Here is a 21,607-nt window from a genome sequence, read left to right on the forward strand (position 1 = left end):
CTTATCAACCTGGCATATTTTTGTGATGTGCATATCTATTTCCTGGAATTTTAGTATAATTTGGTCATTTGGTTTCAGAGAATAACCCTGGTCAGTAGTAAGGTTTGTTCACTTCCATATATTTTATGGAGAAATCCAAATCAGAGGCGGAATTATCCGAACAGAGTGAGCCTGACTCTTTCTCGAGTTGAAGGGGACTCAGATTTCGTCCCAGCATCTTGGACGAAAATAACTGCTGAAATAACTTTTCCCCGGTGCCGATAAAATTCTATGCACGCATTTCACAAGACGCCGTGCCTTAAAGAGACAAAGAACCCTTCTTTAGCAAGTCTAAATAAAGTGTTTTTTTACTTACGTAACCATAACATTTTCGACACATAAAAAGCATTTTCCATGAAAGAGAAATATTTCGAGGCATCCGCCACAGAACTTCACAGCGTCACTTAAAAGTTATTCTGTTACGTCATTTTAGGTAGGGTTTTTTATGTTTAGTTGAGTCAAGATGCTTTTGCACTAGGCCATGTATTGGGTTCGGCTACGATTCTCGTCCTGGGATTCTGAGTTGTGTTGTGTAGGATTTGCAGCAGATCCGTTTGGAAATGCTTGCATCGGAAACAAGCATCGCCTGAACGGAAAGCGGCTGACAAAAAATACAAGAGGGCTTCTTTCCCTCGTGGCAGGGAAGAGCTGTGCCGGTGTGATCTCCGTCTGTCTTTCATACAGTTTTGCAAACTTGGAAAACGAAAACCAGCCCGGGAGTGGTGCGCGCGCTGTAAGGAATGTAGCTGCCATTAAAACCTGAGTCAGAACAGATGGCACACTGCACGCTCCTGAGACCCCCTAGGACATGGTAGTGCAAGTTTTGAGGAGAGGCGGGACATACCTGAACCTTTGGCCATTTGCGTGCTTTCTTTTGTGGAAGCCTTACGCAATGGTCAATCAAATGCGTGGCAGTTAAAAAAAGAAACACGAGCAAAGTGCTGGGAGTTGGAAGTCCTTTTGGAAGTCCTTACTGGAAGCTTAGCAGAGCAGCGCATGCGCTGGCTCAGGCGAGACCTAAACATACTGGTCCAAGAGAGGGCGACCTAACAAAGCACCAAAGTCATTCAAACATAGGTCTGAAAACCACAGTAAAAGTAAATAAATGCTCAACGCCTTTCATTATTAATAGTGGTGCGTCAATAAATCTTATGCCTGAGGAGAAATATAATGAACTACCTCCATTGTCCCAACTTACGCCATCGAAAACTATAGTGTATACGTGGGCTGTATCGATGCCACTAAATAGTCAAGGTTCATTTGTAGCAACTATGAAACATAAGAAAATAAAAGTACAAGCACCCATTCATATACTTCAAAGTACGGCGTCAAGCATGTTTACTCAGCTTCAGCCGCTGATCTGGGACTGATATTGGTAAACTATAACATGATGCTCATCACAAAATAGTAAGTCAATTCCCTTCATTGTTTCATGAATTGGGAAAACTCAAGACTATGAAAGTCCAATTACACATAAATGAGGATGTCCGTCCTATTGCTCAAAGACACAGACAAATTGCCTTTCACTTACAGGAGACTGTTGGAAAAAAAACTGGAATCCGTACTCAAACACAATATCATTCAGCATTCCACTGGTCCAACTTCATGTGCTTCTCCTATAGTGGTAGTACCCAAAAAGGACAGTGAAGGAGATGTACACATCTGCGTGCATATACGTCAAGTGAGCATGACATTTGAAAGAGAACGAGATCGAAGTCCGCACATTACCGACATGGAAAAAAACGATTGAATGGTGCAAAGTTATTTTTTCGCCTTGATCTGAATAAAGGATATCATCAGTTGGAACTTCAAAAAGAATTGCAGGTACATTACAACCTTTTCTACTTGTTGGTATGTTTCATTACAAAAGACAACGTCGTGGTGTGTCATCAGCTGCAGACTTATTTTAAGATGTCATTCGACATATCTTATGGCCTGTCAATAATTCTTTCAATTATAGTGATGACATATTGGTTTTTGGAGCTACACAGAAGGAGCACGACAAAGCTCTCATGCAAGTGTCATTTGCTCGCTGATGCCAGTTTTACTTTGAATGCTGAGAAATGTGAGTTCCATAAGATAAAGTAAAACATATTTGGCCATATCTTTTCTGAAGGGGCATGACACCCGATCCAGCACTGTTAACTGCCTGTCCGCCACAAGATGTTTTCATGTTAAATTTATTCCTTGGCATCGCCAGATATTGCCCTATATACATATTGCCACTGTCAATGCGCCATTAAGAGACTTGATGAGAAAGAATGTTTCTTTTCTGTGGTGACATGATTGCGAGCAAAGCTTCCAGAAAATCAAACAAGCTATTGAGAAAGCTACTGAAATGGCATACTTTGATCTAAAACTTTATACTGAGGTTATCGGGTTAGGCACTGTCCTTGCACAGCACAACGGACACCCAAATGTTCGAAGACCTATTGTGGCATATGCAAGTTGAAGTTTGTCCCAAACTCAATGTGCTTTTTCACAACCTGAGAAAGAAAGCTTAGCACTGGTGTGGACTTGTGAACATTTCCATGTATTCTTGTATGAGAATCCCTTCACGCTTCTGACAGATAATCAAGCATAGTTGATTGTGCCTTGTCCAGGGAAAGATCAAAACCCTGCAGATTACTTCTCACAAGTGCATATACAGTGCCCTGGCACCCATTCTAAGACGGCTGAAGCCTACATACATTTAACCGTGAAATCCAGCACTACAGCTGCTATTTCGTTGGATCAAATTGTCACTGCCACAAGTCAAAATAGTGTCATGCTAAAACTAAAGGACATTATTACACATCAGTCTTGGTACCAACACTCTCAATCTCTTACCAGTGACAGTGAATACCAAAAGTTAAAAAATGTCAAAGAGGAACTGTCCATTACTCAGGAAGATATTATTCTAAGAAGTTTGAGAATTGTCATTCCAGAGAGTCTGAAACAACAGATAAATGAAGTTGCACATGAAGGACATTGTGGAACTGCTGCCACAAAACGAGCTCTCCGAGATTGAGTCTGGTTTCCCCATCTCGACAAGAGAGTTGAAAGAGAATTGAAGGCCGGCCATCTATACAACTGCATGTCGTCACAAATCACTCAACACACCTTAAATATGTCAGAGTTGTCAACACATGCATGGGAAAGAAATGCCCTTGACCTGTTCGGTCCTCTTGGCAAAGGACATCACCTGCTGGTGTAGTTAATGAATACAGCAAACACAAGGCGATGATGGACGGAGTGCTGAAACTTTTCAGACACTCACCCCCAGTCACAGTTCTGGCATGAATCCATCATCGTTCTTTAGCTCACTTCACCACCTCAGTTCAGACCTAGCTATATGCAAATCAGTCTTGACCCTGTGCCTCATGGGAACAGTCCAGCGAGAACTGCCCAGCCAGGTCTTCCCTGCACCAGAAACAAGCATCCTGGGGCCGGTTGCGGGCTAACACCCCTTATCAGTCAGGCTAGCTTAAATCCAGTAGCAAAGTAGCAAAGTAAGCAAGGGACCCACGTCTGGGAGGGATATTGGTGTGTACATATTTTTCCTAGGAAATAAATTCTTTTGAGCTGTGCTATTATTCCAGAGGTAGATGAGGGTCACCTTCACATGATGAGGTAAGCAAGCAACATGAGGCCTCACAAACACATTTTTCTCAAGTCAGCAGCTCTGGCCACATCCTCTCCCATTTTTTAAGATATACTATTTCACCATCTAACATGTTTCTAAGTGCTCCTGGCACTGATTTTTCAGGCTGTTCAATACTCTAGTGATGTAGTCCACACAGAATGTTATAGTGATGCTGACTTGCATTGAGGAACTATCATCCTGTGTCTTAAAAAAGCGTCAAAATGTGTCCATGTATCCTGAGGCAAGCATGCATTTCTAAACCAAAAAACATTACCCAGTGTGTAGTCATTGTATAGGTCTTCAATCCCTGGTGGCACAGCACATAGGATAATGTGCTGCATGTCTAAACACTTATAAGATCCAAAAGGCAAGACCTATTGGCTATACCAATGCTTTTTATTTTCCGTAAGTGGGTTACTACTTTTAAGACAGAGATGCTTTTGTTACTTGCAGTTCATAAATTGTAATTTTTTTTTATATAGCACAGTGAGGTATTAAGGACATAGGGCTACTACACTGTGTAACCCTCACAGTCTTATGTACCACATCCTTTAGACTAATGTACACACATATGATGTGATGTAAAGTGCGCAGTGGTCGAAGTGGGGAAAAAAGTAGGGGAACTATGGGCGGAGAATCAGATGGTGGGAATAACCCGAGAATGGGGTCAGGGGGCGGAGTTAGAGGTGTGGCCAGGATTGGCAAAACATCCCAATCTTTAGTATTTGTTTGGCATTTCACTGACCAGTTACAGCTTATTATGGTATGTAATTCAACCAATGGATAGCATGATTATTTACCGATTAATATGAGTTATTGACATTAGAATAAATTCACAAAGAGGGATATGTTTCTAATCACAGAATGTCCCAAATATGCTTAAAAATGGAAGCACAAGCCATTTGTTTCCGAGCCATGGAGTTTCTGTCGTCAGCAATATACACAGCGACAATCAATTTTACGTGTGTAAATCACTGTATAGGAAATGTTACATAAGACTAAGGACTACAAGATGTAGGAGTCACATGGCAACCATATTAGTAGGCAGTCTAGCTTAATAGTGATTGATCTGGAGAAACACAAACTCAGAATTTAAAACTTAATACCATGATTGGGGGTTCTCTTTAATAATCATTATTGATTTCTATCCAAATTAACACTTTTTGCAACATTAGGATAATCAAAGGCTTAGGGAAAAAACCATAAAGCTCTAGTTTATACCCTGCAGTTTGTATGCAGCTCTTAGATGAAAGTTAATAGCTCACTGTTCTTTGTTAGGATTTTAACTTATAAACTGCAAGTAACAAAAGGATCTAACTGACAAAAGCAGTAACCCACTGACCTATTTACAATATGTGCACTTTGTGATGGGCATGGTACATTTTCTTTGCAGCACGCACATTAAACCCTCTGCGCTATCTTTCCCCGAGTCAAAACTTCCACTAGACAAAACTCCGATCTCTCTCTAGGAAGAAGTTTATTCACCGGAGTTATCATGACATTTTTATTATTGCCGAAAATTGCTGTAGGCCAGGAAGGAGGCAGCAAGTGCTTTTAAAACCATAATTTACAACGCCCCCACTCAAAGTCAGAACCCGTTGCAGTCACACCGTTCGCACCACCCTTGAGCCAGTTCTTCTCAGGGGTCCTGTGACCTCAGTGACAGTCACTGTTGCTCTAGGGTCTGCTACTTCGTAGGCCTGCCCACGAGACTGGAGGTGAACTTCAGTATGGATTGTGGTGGGTAAGCCTTCAAGGTGAACCCACACTTGCCACTGCTAGGGTCCACCTACTGGTGCTAAGACACCAGGGCTTTTCCGGTTTTGCAGGGCCTTCTAAGGTCTAGCATGGCAATGTGCTCCCTCAGGAGAGTGGTCTGGGGGACTGTTCATGAAGGCTGAACCTGGTTCCCTAGTTCTAAATTCGGCAGCTCTGCCCCCAGTGCTACATCCACTCCCTCATTGAACACCATACTGCCCCACTGAGAGAAATTCACACTGCCTTCAACTACAATCCAATTTGACCTGCTATAAACAACTGGATGTGACTCAATTCAAATTACGCACTAGGCAAGAGCAATATGCTGCCTAAAGAAAAAATTAACAACATCCTGGGAAAAGCAAACACTCATAGGGAATGAAAGATTAAATAAAGGATGTGAAATGTAAGCAGAAAAAACATGGCGAACTTAACGCTTTTACATTTATGCAGAAATCAACGAGTATTTTTGCCTGAAAACTACAGGGCCCAGAAAGCACCCATTTCATGGTCCACTGCTTATATGCTTACAAGACGTAAGCAGTAAGGTTTAAATAGACCACGGGGCATATTATCAAGGACGGCGTTAAAAATTATCGCCGGTTTAGCGGCAGAAAACTGCGGCTAAAGCTGCAATAATGGGCTTGATAGTATGCCCTTGAGAATTCCAATAGAAGCCCATGTTCTGATGTGAACCTGGGCTTCTATTGGAATTCTCTAGGGCATAATATCAAGCCCATTATCACCGCTTTAGCGGCAGTTTTCTGCCTCTAAACCAGCTATAATTTTAACGGCGTCCTTGATAATATGCCCCCCAATTCGTGAACACAAAGCCGCCGTACACATTTTGTTTTCCAATCCACCCATCAACCAAGTATTTCAGTATCTCCAGGTTTGGCGCACTTCCCCAACGGGGGAAAACAGCGCTTCACTGGCAAACTCAGTAAAGTGACACTAATGTTTTTGGGGTTTGAATAAAACCAATCTGGCCACTTTAAGAACACTCCGACTTTTTTAATTGATTTTTCATATTATGAACCTTTTATTTCCGAGGCTGCACTTTGGAATACAAAAATGTAAAAATGGCATTTCCAGAAAAAGTTTTCTTTTTTGCATCCATTTCACAGGCGAACAAATGAACGACAGAAAGAAAGAGGGTGAGAACCATTTCTTGAGTCATGGTTTTCGGTAAGTGAGGAGGAGTTAGACAGACAGAGAGGGAATAGAAGTAAGAAAGAGGGTGGGTGGGGGCGGGCAGCTGCCAGCGGGAGAGCAGAAGCGGACACTGTCCTTGTCTCGTCTGGGCAGGAAGCAAGAGACGAGTCCTTTTCTTTCCCTGCTCCCCGAACAGCCACTAATGCCAAGCCTTCTCTGAGGCCGTGGATATTTCTGACGTCCCGGGACGCATGTTCAAAATAAAAAAGTAAGGGAACGGAAGCTATAGAATTATTCGACCACTGAAAGTGCGCTGACATCCTTCATTGGGATGAGAGTAGTGGCACTACTCATTCAAATCCAGGGTGTCAGCGCGCTTTCCATCACACGTATACAAATAATTTAAATACCACTGTTTTGTTTTAAACCACTACCGTAGTTCTAAAGCGCTATGAAAGAACCAAAACTAAATAGTGGCATTTAAATTAAAGTAAAATAGTACCTGAGAAGTTAAAAGTTGTAAGCCCGTGTTTTCCCCCTCAATTGCATCTAGGTGTGAGGCTCACGATAGATAGCTCTCAGCCAGGATGCTCTAACAAAAATAGGCCTGATGGGCGCAGCTGAAATCTTCTTCTCCTGCATCTTGCTGCTCGAACAAAAAAAGTAGGCGATGCTGAAAGTGCCCTGGTGTCAGAAAATGACACCGGGACGAGTTCAGCATATCAGGAGAAGTTAGAAAGGTACGTGGCGCTCTGCCGAAAGCGGCCAGCTTTGCAACAAGGTAGACAGCGTCTACCCTTTGAAAAAATTGGGTACACGGCGTCTACCCTCGACTCGAGCCCTGAATATGTGAACCAATTATTCATGGACCTCAGAATCATGAGATCTTTGCCGGTCTCTCTACTTCTCTGCAGTCTGTACCCTGGCACAGCCTCATAAGCTCTTGGTTACGAGCAATGCCTCCGATGCAACCTCATACATGGCACTGTTTTACGCCATTTCCTTAAAATATTTCGAACAACCCGGATACGACGCGGATTTAACTTCCAGGTCACTATGACGTCGCATTCGACTTTGGTGAGTAAACAAGATGAGCTCCTGACGGTTGTCATGGAAATATCAAAGTCCAGCTCGCTATGGCGAACTGCACCACTTTGGGCGAGAAAGGGAAAGCATCCCAGCCGAAACGCTCCAAGCGGATGTCTTCTGCGTCCCCAAACTGACACTTCTAATAAGCGAAAGGCAGTTGTTGTTACTTCCTCCATAGAAATGAAAAGGGGACTGACTCTGTTTGCTCTTAAAGAATCCAACCTTATAATGGTCTCCGGAGTTGTTTCTGTCCCCGAGCTGGCGCTTTAATTACCCCTGGAAGTTGATGCATTCGCAGGCGTATAAGGGAGGGCACGTTTTCACATCGTCAGATACGTAGATCTTCCACCCGATCTTGTCTGTGCTTCACCAGCTCCATAATGTTAACTTAGATTTTCTGTCGGCCAAGGTCACTTGATCAGAGTGAATCTGTCAAGTTTTGCTCCTGTGAAATTTTACGTATACTAATTGTATTGATCCGTGTATGAGTGAACAGCAAATGCAGGCCGAAGCTATGGGTGTCAGTCCTGTTGACTTACTTTTGTCACACTCCATTTTTCAGCAGAAAAATACATTGTTTTGATTGTTCCGTTTAAAACGTTGTTGATTGAACTATAAGTTAAAGAGAAGATTAACTTCTCCCGATTTTTTTTCTAAATCTCCACTCGGCATTCTCAAATGTTGGCATACACAGAATCCCCTTACTGCCTGTATGGAATTTCATCCGAATTTCCAGCTGCACTCTGTTACAGGCGTAAGCATGAACTTCTGCTTGCCAATCGATAAAAAAATGAAACTTTGTTAATTGAAAAGAAAATCTTCAGCATTTAAGAAGATACAGTAAAGAACATTTAAGAAGATACACCAAACGTATATGTAAAATGTTACCAATAATGAGAGGGAGTTAATACACGCGTTTTCTCTAAAATTTGGACCACGTTGCACACAATAGTGGCATTCTAGCATAAAGTTTAAATGTCACACGTATGCAGACCTCACTCTCAAGTCATTTACGCTGTCTCCTTTTTACCCCCACATGAGCTAAAAATGAACATAATTAAAGAGACAATTAAATACCATTTAATAATCTGCCCTAACTGCTTTCTTTCCTGCACATGCTCATATTTGAACATGGTTAGACATTGATGGATGGAATGCTTGAATTCATCTCAGCCTCTGGTAATTAATTACTTTGAGTATCATTCTCCAACTTAGAAACAGACTACACCAGTGTCTTCGCTCTTATTGCATTCATTTACACGGTTAAGTCAAGGTCAAGGTCAAAATTATGTTTATTTAGATCATAGTCTTTAAACATGTGCAAATGGAAAATTAGTGGTTTAAAATATTCTACAACATGCAACAAAATAATTACAGATTAAAATATTCTACAACAAATTTATAAGATTCCGTACACTAAATACATGTCTCAAGGGAAGGTATCAATAAAACATCACTTTCTTTGGATAGTCCTTACCCTTTAAGAGTTATTATCATATTAAAATCAACCTTTTCTCTTAGACAAGCTATGTAATTCATTTATTATAAAATTTCTAACATTTTACTTATATATTGTTAGAAATCTTTCTACTACTTTTATATAATTCCCTAGAGCAATTGCAATTTCGATAGAGGGCATTTCCGCGAGGAAATTGACCGCCTGTGCCTGTGTTCTTATATCATATTTTAGAAATACTGGGCGCAGACATAGTTTACGCTGTTCTAATATAGTTATGCAATCTAACAGGATGTGCACTATATCCCCTTTTGTGCCCAGCCTACACTTGCAGCACCCTTTATGGTCCAACATTTTCGATTTAGTTTCTTTGTTTACCAACCACAGATTAATCCCAATTCGCATCCTTAATATCTCCTGTCTATACCAGTGGTTTGGTAAGATGTCCAAGTAAGGGAACCAGTTTTCCTTAGACCAGGAGCTCATCATAAACTCTACTGATTTTTTCTTAGCCAGGTATTCCAAGTCAGTTCTTCTAGAAACTTCTTGCTCATTAAACTTCAGATCACTTTTTGTGCACTCTATTCGTAGCGATTCTCGGCATATGACCACCTTTATACACTCACAGGCCTGCGCCATTTTCTTTCTACACGTTTTTGCCCATTTTAAATTACTAAATTCAATCTCTTTTCTACACCATTGTGCTACTTTCTGGCCTTTTTCATTTTCCAAATGTTTCCAAAATCTAATCACCGCTATTTGTGATTGTACCCCCCAGGCAATTGTTCCTAGTTCAGTTCTTATTGCTTGGACCATTGATGATGGGGGCAGGGACAGAAGGTTTTTCAGGCATTTTCCTTCCTCCAGGTCCCAGACTCCTTTACCGCTCAAATAAAGGATTTCTGCGCCATAGAGTACTTGGGGAGGTATCATTGCACTGAAGGCCTTTAGTAACTGGCGGTGAGACATATCCCCGTAATCACGATTAAACATTTTTAGACCAGAAATTGATGTTTGAGCTTTCGCTTTTTGGGCTTCTAGATGTGTATGCCAGTTTAGTGTCTTTTCAAACCACATCCCTAGGTAGCGATATTCATTAACAGATTCCAGTTTAAGATCACCTAAAAACCAATTAAACTTTATTACCTTTTTTCCAAAACATAACATTTTTGTCTTCTCCAAGTTTACTGTTAAAAATTTCCTTGCACAATATTCACTAAAAGATTTCAGCTTTCTTTGGAGGCCCATTTCAGTCTGGTCTACTATTACCAAGTCGTCCGCATATAAAAGGCAGGGCACCTTTTTACCATCCATTCTTGGGCTAGCACTACCCTCAACTTCTAGGCAGGCTGGTAAATCCGACAGAAATATAGAGAATAACTGTGGGGCCAAAACGCAGCCCTGTCTCAGACCGTTTTCAATAGGTATTTTTGGCGTTAATGACCCCTCAGTATCCTTGATTACTTGTGCCCAATTACCTCGATGTAGTTCTTTTATTATAGGCAGCAGGTCTTTAGGTATATTTTTATTCATGAGAGTTTCCCAGAGGCAGGCTCGGTCTACTGAATCGAATGCTGCTCGAAAGTCAACGAAACAGCAACAAAGCTTACCGTTTTGTTCCATCGACTTTCTCGCCATTGCCCATAGCGCAAAGCAATGATCTATCGTCGAATGCCCCTCTCTGAATCCTCCCTGTTCAATGGGTACGATTGAGAACTCATCGACCCAAGCATTTAGTCTAATTAACACAATTTTTGAAAATACCTTTTCTCCTATATCTAGAAGGTTAATCAATCTATAATTTTGTGGCATATCCATGCTACTTTTTTTATGGATTGGCCTGATTACATTACAGCGCCCTTCCAGTTCGTTGGCATTATGCCTTCTGCTAATATTATTTGGAACAGCTGGGAAAAAAATCTTGCCCACCATTTTATCTGAGATTTTAATATTATTGCTGGGAGATTGTCTGGCCCTGCGGCACGGGTTAGTTTCAGATTCCTTATTATATTTCCTACTTTCTGTTCGGTAAAATCTGATTTGAAATCTTCCGATATTTCCTGCCAATACTGGACCTCTATGACTCCTAAAAGATCTCGAGGGCCATACAATTCCCTTAAATATTTCTCCCAGGCTGTTTCGTTAACGACAAATTTCATTTCCCCTACTGTGGGGGCGGATGCTGCTTTTACCAGTTTCCAAAATTGTCTTAGATTTTTAGTTTCAATTGATTCTAGCAGATTTACCCAACATTTCTCTTTATACGACCTTTTTGCATCAGTAACCATCTTTTTAAACTCAGTTTTCAGCTTTTTAAGATAGTTTTGCCTCTCTTTTTTTTTTTTTTAATTTTTTTTTATTAGAAACCGTTAGCAAACAATAAAATACAGACAAGGGCCTACAACCACCAGGGCCGGCCGCTATAGAGCCCGAGGGCCCGCAGTGCAACGCCACACATTCAAATGAACCAGAGGCAAAGCGCCCGGCAGTTTGTAAGCACATATAACAGGCCGTGGCCATAGGCCAGGAGCAATTGAGAACAACAGTTTCATTTTTTATTAAATATAAAACACACTCAAGGCAATGAGAGTCTGAAACAGCAGCGTGCTCTTCCCAGGACGGGGAACAACATACAGTGTCCAAAGCAGTTCTTGTCCGGAAGCGGTAGAGGGGGGCTACAGGAAAACAAAGCATGGAACCCACCTCACACCCTCCCGCAGAATGTGTGGCTAGGGGGTCAAAGCCAATATCGACCTCTAATGGCAGAGGCGGGGTGCAGATACGTCCACGATATAAATTCCATGGACCCCATACCTTAGTCCATTTCCCTGGCTTGCCTCTCGCCACATACACCGTCTTTTCCCTAAACATACACCAATCCATATTCTCCTTCCATACCTCGATCGTGGGCGGCCTCGGGGAGCCCCATAACTGCGCAATGTTACGCTTAGCCAACATGTACCCCAAGGTCACCCACTGCGTCTGTGCCGCATTACAATCATTCGGTTCCCAGACATTCAACAAACACCTCCTAGCCTCTGGCAACAGGGCAACGTGCGTGACCTCCTCCATTACGGTGTGGATACCGTTCCAAAATCGCACAACCTCCGAACATTCCCACAAGATATGAAAAAAGGTGCCCGGCAGGCCACATCCACGCTTACACAGTCCATCCATCGAATAACCCATACGCAGCAAACCGGGCCCCGTGACATACACTCTATGAAGGATCTTCAGCTGTACAAACCGTAAGCGGGCCGGGATCGCCACCTCCTTCGGGGAGGCCACCGCCGATACCCAGTCCTCATCATCCAGTTCCAAGCCATCGCCCGTCCATGCCTCCCTCAGACGGAGCAGCAAGTCCGCACGATCATTAATGAGTTTCTTATAAATCAGAGAAATAGTGCTGTCGGGCACGTAGCCATCCAACACTCTATCCTCCAGTGGGGAATACTCGGGGATAGCAGCAGCGTCCGAAAAAACCGAACACAGCGCATGGTAGACTTGAGCATACCGGAAGTACTCTCTATCGTTTAATTTATATTCAATTTTGAGCATTTCAAACGTTTTAAAAGATCCCTTCGCCCACAGATCACCCACCTTACATATACCAATCATATCCCATTTCTCAAAGCCTTTCGATCTCCACAAACAGCCCAACCGCCCAGAGGCATACAACGGCGTCGCCCGAGTCAAACGATCCCTCCACCCCATCGCAGCATTCGCCACGTGCCACACACGTACCGCCACCTGCGTGGGTCCTGTCAACCGCGTGTCCGGGGTCACCGAGTACAGCGCCCTATTATAGTCCCCACCCGGGAGCAGAAATGTATCCATCTCGAAGGCCGGGTTTAAGGCAGGACCGTATAGCCCGTGGTTCACCGCCGCCAACTGAGACGCCCAATAGTATCGTTTAATATCGGGGAGGGCGACCCCCCATCGTACCAAGGGAGCGTCAACTTGGCGAGAGCAATCCGCGTCCGCCCGTCCCAAAACAGTTGGCGCTGGAGACCCTCCACCTCCCGGAAATAACGGGCCGGCACGACATCTAGAGTATTTTGCAAAGCGTACAAAAAGCGAGGTAGCGACATCATTTTAAACAATGCCGCCCGTCCGAGCGGCGAAAGCGGAAGTCGTCGCTACCTCGCGACGTCGGCCTTCAATCGCTGGAGGGGAGGGAGAAGGTTTCGCTCATAGCGGACCGCGGGATCCAGTGAGATAAAGATTCCCAGATATTTGAACCCCAGGGTAGCAATCTGAACAGGGCAATCCCGTGGCAGGAGGGGGGCATCCCCTGAGAGGACGTAGACGCACGACTTGGCCCAGTTGATGACCAGGCCGGAGTTGCGGCCAAAGGAATTCAGTACGTCCACCAATACAATTAGCGACTGTCGGGGAGAGGTGAGATACAGAAGGATGTCATCCGCGTAGAGGGAGACACGGTCTTCAAACTCCGGCGTCCATCTAATGCCTCGCAACGACGGCTCCCAACGCAACCAGGCGGCGAGAGGCTCCAAAGAAAGTGCAAAGAGAAGGGGTGACAACGGACATCCCTGCCGCGTACCTCTCCCCAGTGCGAAGGGAGCCGACACCCTACCATTCACCACCACCTGAGCCAGTTGGTCAGCATATAGTAATTTTACCCAACCAATAAACTCAGGGCCGAACCCAAATTTCACCAACACGGCCCAAATATATGGCCACTCCAAAGTGTCGAACGCCATAGTAGCATCTAAAGATGCCAAGATGGCCGGCTCACGTATAAATTCCGCTCTAGCAAGCACGCCGTGCAACTGCCTCAAATTTAGAGCGGTATTCCGATGGGGTATAAAACCGGACTGATCCTGATGAATCAAGTCGCCCACGACCCGAACCAGTCGGTTAGCCAACACCTTAGCCAGAATTTTGGGTTCTGCGTTCAACAGCGAAATGGGCCTATAGGAGGCGCATCGATCCCGCGGCTTCCCCTCTTTGTGTATCACAACTATGGTGGCGAGGCGTTGGTCAGGGGGGAGGAAGCCCGCTGCACGTGCCGCCAAAAACATGTCTCGAAGATACGGCGCTATCTTATCGGGACGCAACTTATATAGTTCGATGGGAAGACCATTTGGACCCACAGCTTTACCCGATGCAATCGAGCGAGTGGCCAAAGCGATCTCATCTGACGACAACTTCGCCTCCATCAATACTGCATCAGCCTCCGATAGGGTTGGCAATGCAATGTCTCTAAGCAACAGATGAGAATCCTCCTCCGAACGCACAGAAACCGGAGAGTACACCCCGCGGAAATGAGCCGCAAAGCAGTCAACGATCTCAACCGGGTCAGTCACACGCACTCCATCCCTCCTCTCCACAACGGGCACCACCCTGCTCGCTCTCTCCTTCTTATCCAACCAAGCAATCAGCTTTCCGGCCTTATCCCCCACATCATACAGTCGCCCTTGCTGCTCTCTACTCATCCCTTTAGCAGCTTCCGTGACTAGCGCTCTATAATCTGATTGTTTGAGGCTGAGAACATGCAATTTCTCATCAATAACTCCACCCTTCAAGTCCTCCTCCATTTCAGCTATTTCAGCTTCCAGGTGAACCACCTTTGCTCTCTCGCACCTCTTAGCATGGGAGATAAGGGACAAGGCCTGCCCCCTGATCACCACTTTATAAGCCTCCCATAGGGAGACGGCCGACAACACCGACCCCACATTATCAGTGAAGTAGTGATCAGTGGACTTGACCAGCTCCGCGCGGATCTTAGGGTTACGAAGATACCAGGGGCTAATGGGTGCCACTCTCCCCTCTGCCCCAGGGACAACCCGCAGTTGCAACCATATAGGGGAATGGTCAGAAATACCTCGGGCTAAATGACGCACCTCCCCAATCATCCCAGCTTGGATCGCCGGCATAAGCATGTAATCAAGTCTCGAGAGACTCCCATGGGCCCCCGAGTGAAAGGTATATTGCGCCTGTCCCGGGTGCATCAATCTCCAGCAATCTACAAGTCCCAAAGTGTCCAAAAACCCCCCCAACCAGGCCTGAGCCCTAGGGAGATCCCTGGGGGGGTGACGGTCCTCCAACCCGGAGACAACGGCATTAAAGTCACCACCCAACACCAGAACCCCCCCAGGGAGTCCCAGGACCAAACGCCCCAAATCAGCAAATGTAGCCGTCTGTAACCCCGGAGGCACATACACAGCCACGAGCGAAATAGTCCTGCCCTCCCATCTCCCCACCAGTGCCACATATCGCCCCCTATCATCGTGAAGCACCTCGTCCACTTCCAATGGGAGAGAGGCCCTAACCAGAATGCCCACTCCCCTAGAGCCAGAAGTGAAACCAGAGTGAGCGGCAAGGCGATAGCCCCTCCTATTTAGGGCCTGGAAGGAGTTCCCAATCAAATGTGTCTCCTGCAGGAAAACAATGTCGGGCGAAATCCGCTTCAAGAACTGCAACACCACCCCGCGCTTGATCCTGTCCCCCAGTCCATTCACATTCCACGAAAGGATTCTCAATCCCCTACCCCCCATCCCACTCTCGCACATGATACCCACATCCCGGAGAGCACAACCCGGATAAGTCAGCAGAAAACTTCACATTGCCTTGCAAAACAAAAAAACAATCCCCAACAACCCCCCTCCCCCACAGTCCCAGAACCACAACTCCCCCCTCCCTGCACCCCTGCTTGAGCCCAAACAGCCCCCCAACTTGCAGTGTGCCTGTCGCCCTAACATATACCACAAAAAGAACCCCAAAAGGAGGAAAAGACCCCAATAAGCTCCCCACAACCCCCAGGCATTTGAAGGGCATGGTGTGCCAAATTAGAGTGCAATTGAGCCAAGGTACAAAACATCGCCAGTCTAGTCCATCGCCAGGAACCAAGTTCTAGTCCTGCTCCACCACATCCCGTACGCTCTCCGCCGTCCGACTGTCTCGATCCTGTCCCCGCGGCAGGGCATCCAACCAGTCTCCAACCGCCTCCGGCCGGTCAAAAAAGTGGGAACGACCCTGGAACTCAACCCGCAACCTCGGCGGGAATAACATCGCATATTTCAGCTCCATGTCCCTCAAGCGCCGTTTGACACCCGAAAATCCCAGCCGTTGTTTCTGGACCGCTTGCGTGAAGTCCGGATAAAAGCTGACATTGGAGTTCTCAAACTTCAGCGGCCAGGCCACCCTCGACGCCTGAAGGATAGCATCTCTATCCCGAAAGTTAAAAAGTCGGGCGATTATAGGCCGCGGGGGGGCTCCCACTTTGGGCGCACCACCCGGAATCCCGTGGGCCCGCTCCACCGCAAAGAACTTGCTCAATCCCTTGGGCGCGAGACGATTGACCACCAGATCCTCCACAAAAAGATCAGCAGCAGATTCCTCCAATCTTTCTGGCACTCCGATAATACGAACATTGTTCCGTCTAGCCCTGCTTTCGGAGTCCTCAAGTCGACGATCCGTCTGGTCACTGGCAAGCCGCAACCTACGGACCTCCGTCTGAAGGGCGGCCACATCCACAGTTAGGCTCGAGTCAAGGAGTTGACCCGCTCGTTGGTTTTGGACAGGTCTGCCCTGACCAAATTCACATCGATCAGGACCGCGTCCAATTTATGAGCCAGGGTATCAAACCGCTGACCCACAGCAGCCTTCATCTCCTCAATGGCGCCCATGACGTCCTGCAGGGTCAATTCTGACGATGGGCCCGAGACCTCTTTAGACCTCTCAGGCGATTTATGCAAGCCACTGGGGGATCCCTTTAGCTCGCATAACGATCCATGTTATTGGCCTGAGTATAGGATCCCCTCCGGGTTGACTTGGGTTTCGACTTGTCTCCGTCTAGTCTCGCCGCCATCGTCTGGAGGCCACCAAGGTTGGCACCCGCCAGGGACAGGGACCAGGTGGCTAATTCAATCGAACACAGCAGTCGCAGACAGGAAGTCCGTGTATAGTCCGAAAATCAGGCCAGACACTCCGCCACCCGCGCTCCTCTGAAACACCAAGGTCCCTCAGCCGATCTCAAAAAACAGACTTGAAAACGAAAGTGAAAGTGCGGGGTACGTGGCAAGTCAAGCCCAGCATGCCGCTGTTGTTCACTTCGTACCCGGGCACCTCACCAACTCGAGATCGGGACCAAGGCAATAGCAGGCCGCAAACTTCGGAGGGCAACCATTCGGGTTCCCGGCGTCCGATCTGAATTTGGAAAACGGGTGGCACCTCAGCGCGAATGCATCAGCAAAAGCCCGTCAAATTTACCAGGATTTAGTCAGGATAGACGTGGGAGGTTGCGGAGGCCCTCGAGAGCCGTAAGCCTACGCAGCCATCTTGGTTGCGCGCTAGGCTCCTCCCCCAGTTTTGCCTCTCTTGGTTGAACTTTTTTCTTTGACTTCTTAATACTGTCCTTATCTCCTTTTTTAATTTGACTGTCAGTGGAAAACCATTTCAGTCGGCTAGCCGGGATTATTGTACCCTTTTTTTTATCCTTTTTTAGTTCTGTCCGTAGACACTGTACTACTTGGGCTATCTTCTCCTCGTACCATTTCAAGTTTTTACTCCCTAAGTCTCCCAGTTCTACCTTAAGTTGAAAGGACTTTAATTTTCCTGATACTCCTCTCTCAGTCTTGTCGTCACACGCTTGGGGTAGTCAACTTCTTGTGGGATCACTTTTTCTCTGAATTCCCTCCTTCCCTCGTATACCGTCAATTGCAATGGATTATGATCGCTACTTTCATTTTGGTGTAACTTAAATTCCCGAACCAGTGGGAAATTCCAGGCTAGCATAAAAACATAATCAATTGGGCAATTTTGTAAACCTATTTTAAAGGTCTTTTTTGCCGGGCAATCTGTTTTGAATCTGCCATTTAGGCAAAAGACGCCCTTCCTCCCTAGATAGTTTACCAATTCCATATCCTGTTTCGAGGGATCACATGCTGGGAAGCAGGCATACTCAATTCCATATGCATCCAACAGTTCCCTGTGCCAAAGATCGGCCTTTTTTGGGTGCAACTTATGGTTAAAATCCCCCATGATTAACAACACATCGGAAGCATGGTTTTCTAATAAAGAGTCTATATCCTCTTTAAAATTCCCCAACTTAATTACATATTCTGCCGCATTAACCCACTGCATGTATACATTTATAACAGTTAAGTTTTCATATTTCTTATCCAAGGTCAAGAGGTCTAATCTGCATGCCAATAGCCATTTACATTTTACTTTTAGCAATTTTACATTTCTTATTGCTTTTGTTGATATAAGAGTCATAATTCCCCCTGATGGGCGACCAAATCTTTTTTTCTTGGCCGGTCGGTTTAGTTGAAGGTAGCCCTCGAAGTTAGGGGTTTTGTCGCATACCCAAGTCTCTTGTAGACAGGCAATTTCCGCTTTATTTACAAATTTCTTTATATGCTCTTGTTTTATCTCATTGCCTAAGCCATTTATGTTCCATGATAAGAGACTTAGGGTATGCGACCCCCCCTCATCCTATTCTACCTCACTTAGACCACCATCTTCAGCCATTCCCTCCATATACCTCTTGGAAGGGTCTCCCAGGTTGCTTCTTTGACTCCAATTACCCCATGAGTCTTCCTATGTTCAGGCGGCTACCCTCCTCTTCATTATCTCTCAGTAGTCTCACCTGTCTCCTCCCAAGGCCTGCATGGCACTTTAGGAAACTACTTCCTGATTGTGCATTTCTCTTTAGTTCCCTCTCTGGGATTAACCTTATACCCTCATGGAGTATCTCACTCGCTGCTTTCTCAATGGCCATTTTTACCAGATCAGAGTAAAGTAATACTCTTGTTATTTCCTTGCCATTTGTATTTTCTATGAAACCCACCTGTCTCAGATCTTCCGAGCCAATCCCACTCAGGCTTGAGCATTTAGAGAAGGAAGTCAGGATTTGCACCCTATTTAATGGGTTCATTTTCCTCAGTTTCTTTCCCCTTTGTCCTGATAGCGCCGGTTCCAGGTACACCCATTTGTTATTACCCACCTCTAATCCTTTCTTGGGGGTTTCTGGGTTTAACTGACTACCATTTGCCCACCCTGGGTGCCCCATTTTACTATCCACTTCTGCTAGAACTTGGGGATGTGGTACTTCATCTGGGTTAACATACCTCTGATAGTTTCGGGTTTGTCCCCCTAGGGATGAATTTACTCTCTGATTTGCAAATTTGGTTTTTAATAATCCCTCAATTAAACCCTTACTACTCTGGCTCTTCCTTTGAGCGCTTGGGGCATTTCTTTTGTTCTCTGCTATCGGAGATCTAATGGGTACAAAAGTCAGAGCAGAGGCATTTAGGCTTTGCTCTTCCACTACCTCCCTTTCTTTCCTTTTCCCCTTTAATGCTGTTTTGGGGGCCCGCTTCTTGCGTTCCCTACCTTTAGTGTGAACCCTTACATATTCACTTCTCCTTTTTATCAACATTGGGCATTTGGATATATATACGTTATCTGGTGCTTCTGCCGTCTCACTCACTATACTTTGTTCTGTGGGCTGGGGAGTGACTACTGATCTTAACATGTGAGGCATTTGTCCTTTGATTCCTACCAGCTCCTCTTCGATCTTTTTTAGGGACAGCTTTTGTGATTTTAAGACTCTATTATTCATCATTGTTACTTCTAGAATTCCCTGAAGGGTTTTCTGTAACATCAAAAGTAAGTCCATCATGGAGGATGAGGGTGACGCTGACAGGACCGAGTCCTGGAGACTGTTTCTCTCAAGGATAGCTTGGCTTCCTGTACTTGGATAGTCCTGCTGGGTTGCGTTTTTTAGCCCATTTGAATTTTGCAGTACTTGGTGGTATGAGGCCCCACAGACGAAACTTAACCCCTGACTTTCATTCCCCATTTGCCCTGCATTTTCCGAGGTTTGCAAAGAAAAAGGTTTTGGGGATGATGAAAGACGTGGTGCTGCTATTTGTAAGTTTTGGCTCAAGATGGAATGGTTTATTAACAGGGGATCCTCCATTTCTTCTTCTAGGGAGACTCCCTTTCCTTTCTCTGTCCGGTGCTCCTCCTCAGTTTCCAGGTTTATTGCGTTCTCAGTCTGGTGCTCCTTCTCCGTTTCCAAGTTTATTATAGGTTGCTCTACGATTTTATAGTGTTTCCCTACAAAGTCCTTTATGGATTTAGTGACTGCAGTGCTACCTTTCAGGTTGGGTATTGAGGTGCTACCATTTTGGGCTTGCGGATCTTGTTTGGTAGCTCTTTTATTTTTCCTCTTCTTTCGTAACCCCTTACTATTATCCTCAGGGGAGGCCTGGCTTTCCTGGTTCTCTTCCAGTGTCCTTGACCCCTCCCGTAACTCACTCCTCCCTGGGCTTTCTTCGAAAGCTTCCTTGCGTAGTTTTTGCTTCCTTTTCGGGGCCATCCTCCTTTTAATTTCAGAGCTACTTGGCTCAGGTATTGCTTTGGGGCGTTATTCTGCCTTTGCCCCCTGCAATTATCCCCTGTATAGTGCCAATTCACAGTTTTAAAGATGCTTGGATAGATCAGCGATGTCCCGAAAGCTCCGAACCGCCCGCACCGGTTTGCTGCTGGTATACGGCTGTGGTGAGGGCGGCTGCTTACAGTGGCGGCTGCTGCGGGTGCGGCGACTTCGGCTCAGATGGGGCTCTGCAGTTTCTGGCAGATTAGTGATTAGCGGTGGCGGTTAGCAGCCCACCGCCGTTACAGCTCTGCCCCAGCTCCCGCTCCTTGCTGCTTCAAAGCGTGCTGTAAAACGTGGACTGAACTCCTGCTGCCACTGGGCTCCTGCTGCCGAGGTAGCCAATCTGCAGTTCTTGGCTGTGACTCGCATCCAGAATTAGCATCGTCCTCTTCTGGTAGAGACAGCTTTACCGACTTTGAACATGATAAAGGCTATGCCCTCGCCCGTAAATACCTTCTTGCAGCTCCGCGGAACGATCTGTGTACGTTCACGCTGTGCTTATATCTGGTCAATAATCGGTGCAAAACCTGCAAAAAGGGTCTGAAAAAGATCTAGAACGCTGAAATTGAAAAATGGCACTAACACGGCATTCCGGGTGTTTTCAGGCTGCTGGAGGGGGCCGCGGGGAGTAGGGGAGGGTGGGGGAGGACGCGTGAGAATAGCGGAGGGCGGGGGGAGTTAGTAAAATTGCATCTCACCTCCGCTCCGCCTTCGCTCCAGACCTGACCACGGCTCCCCTGCCCCCACTCCCGTGCTTCTCAGTGCACTTTTGCTCCAATGCTCCGGCGGCTTCCGCAGCTCTCCCGAGGCTCTCGCGGCTCTCGCAGCGCCCGCAGTCCCTGCGGCTGCCTAATCTTTCTCGCCAGTCTCTGCGCCTCTCGGCCGCAAAGCAGAGCAGAGCTCTTAGCCCCGGCTCACGGCTTGCGCTGCTCTGACACTCTCAACTCTCACCCTGGAACCGGAACCGGAACACTGCACAAAAAAAAGTCAAAAGGATGACCAAATTGTCCTGTATGCTTCTAGTAAAGTTGTCGGTAGTTTTCTGAGGGTCACTTGCCCATCTACCACTATA

General features: G+C 45.9%; 1 protein-coding gene across 1 annotated transcript in view; it reads left to right on the top strand.

Annotated features, from left to right (window-relative positions):
* The first annotated feature begins 7,609 nt into the window (after positions 1-7,609).
* Positions 7,610-21,607, top strand: part of ANTKMT (adenine nucleotide translocase lysine methyltransferase) — a 139,915-nt gene continuing 125,917 nt past the window's right edge. The window contains exon 1 of the mRNA XM_085628348.1: positions 7,610-7,654. The gene's annotated coding sequence lies outside the window, so the exon portion shown is untranslated. The remainder of the gene's footprint in view (positions 7,655-21,607) is intronic.

This window comes from Triturus cristatus, chromosome 10 (assembly GCF_964204655.1).
Source record: "Triturus cristatus chromosome 10, aTriCri1.1, whole genome shotgun sequence".
Lineage (NCBI taxonomy): Eukaryota > Metazoa > Chordata > Amphibia > Caudata > Salamandridae > Triturus > Triturus cristatus.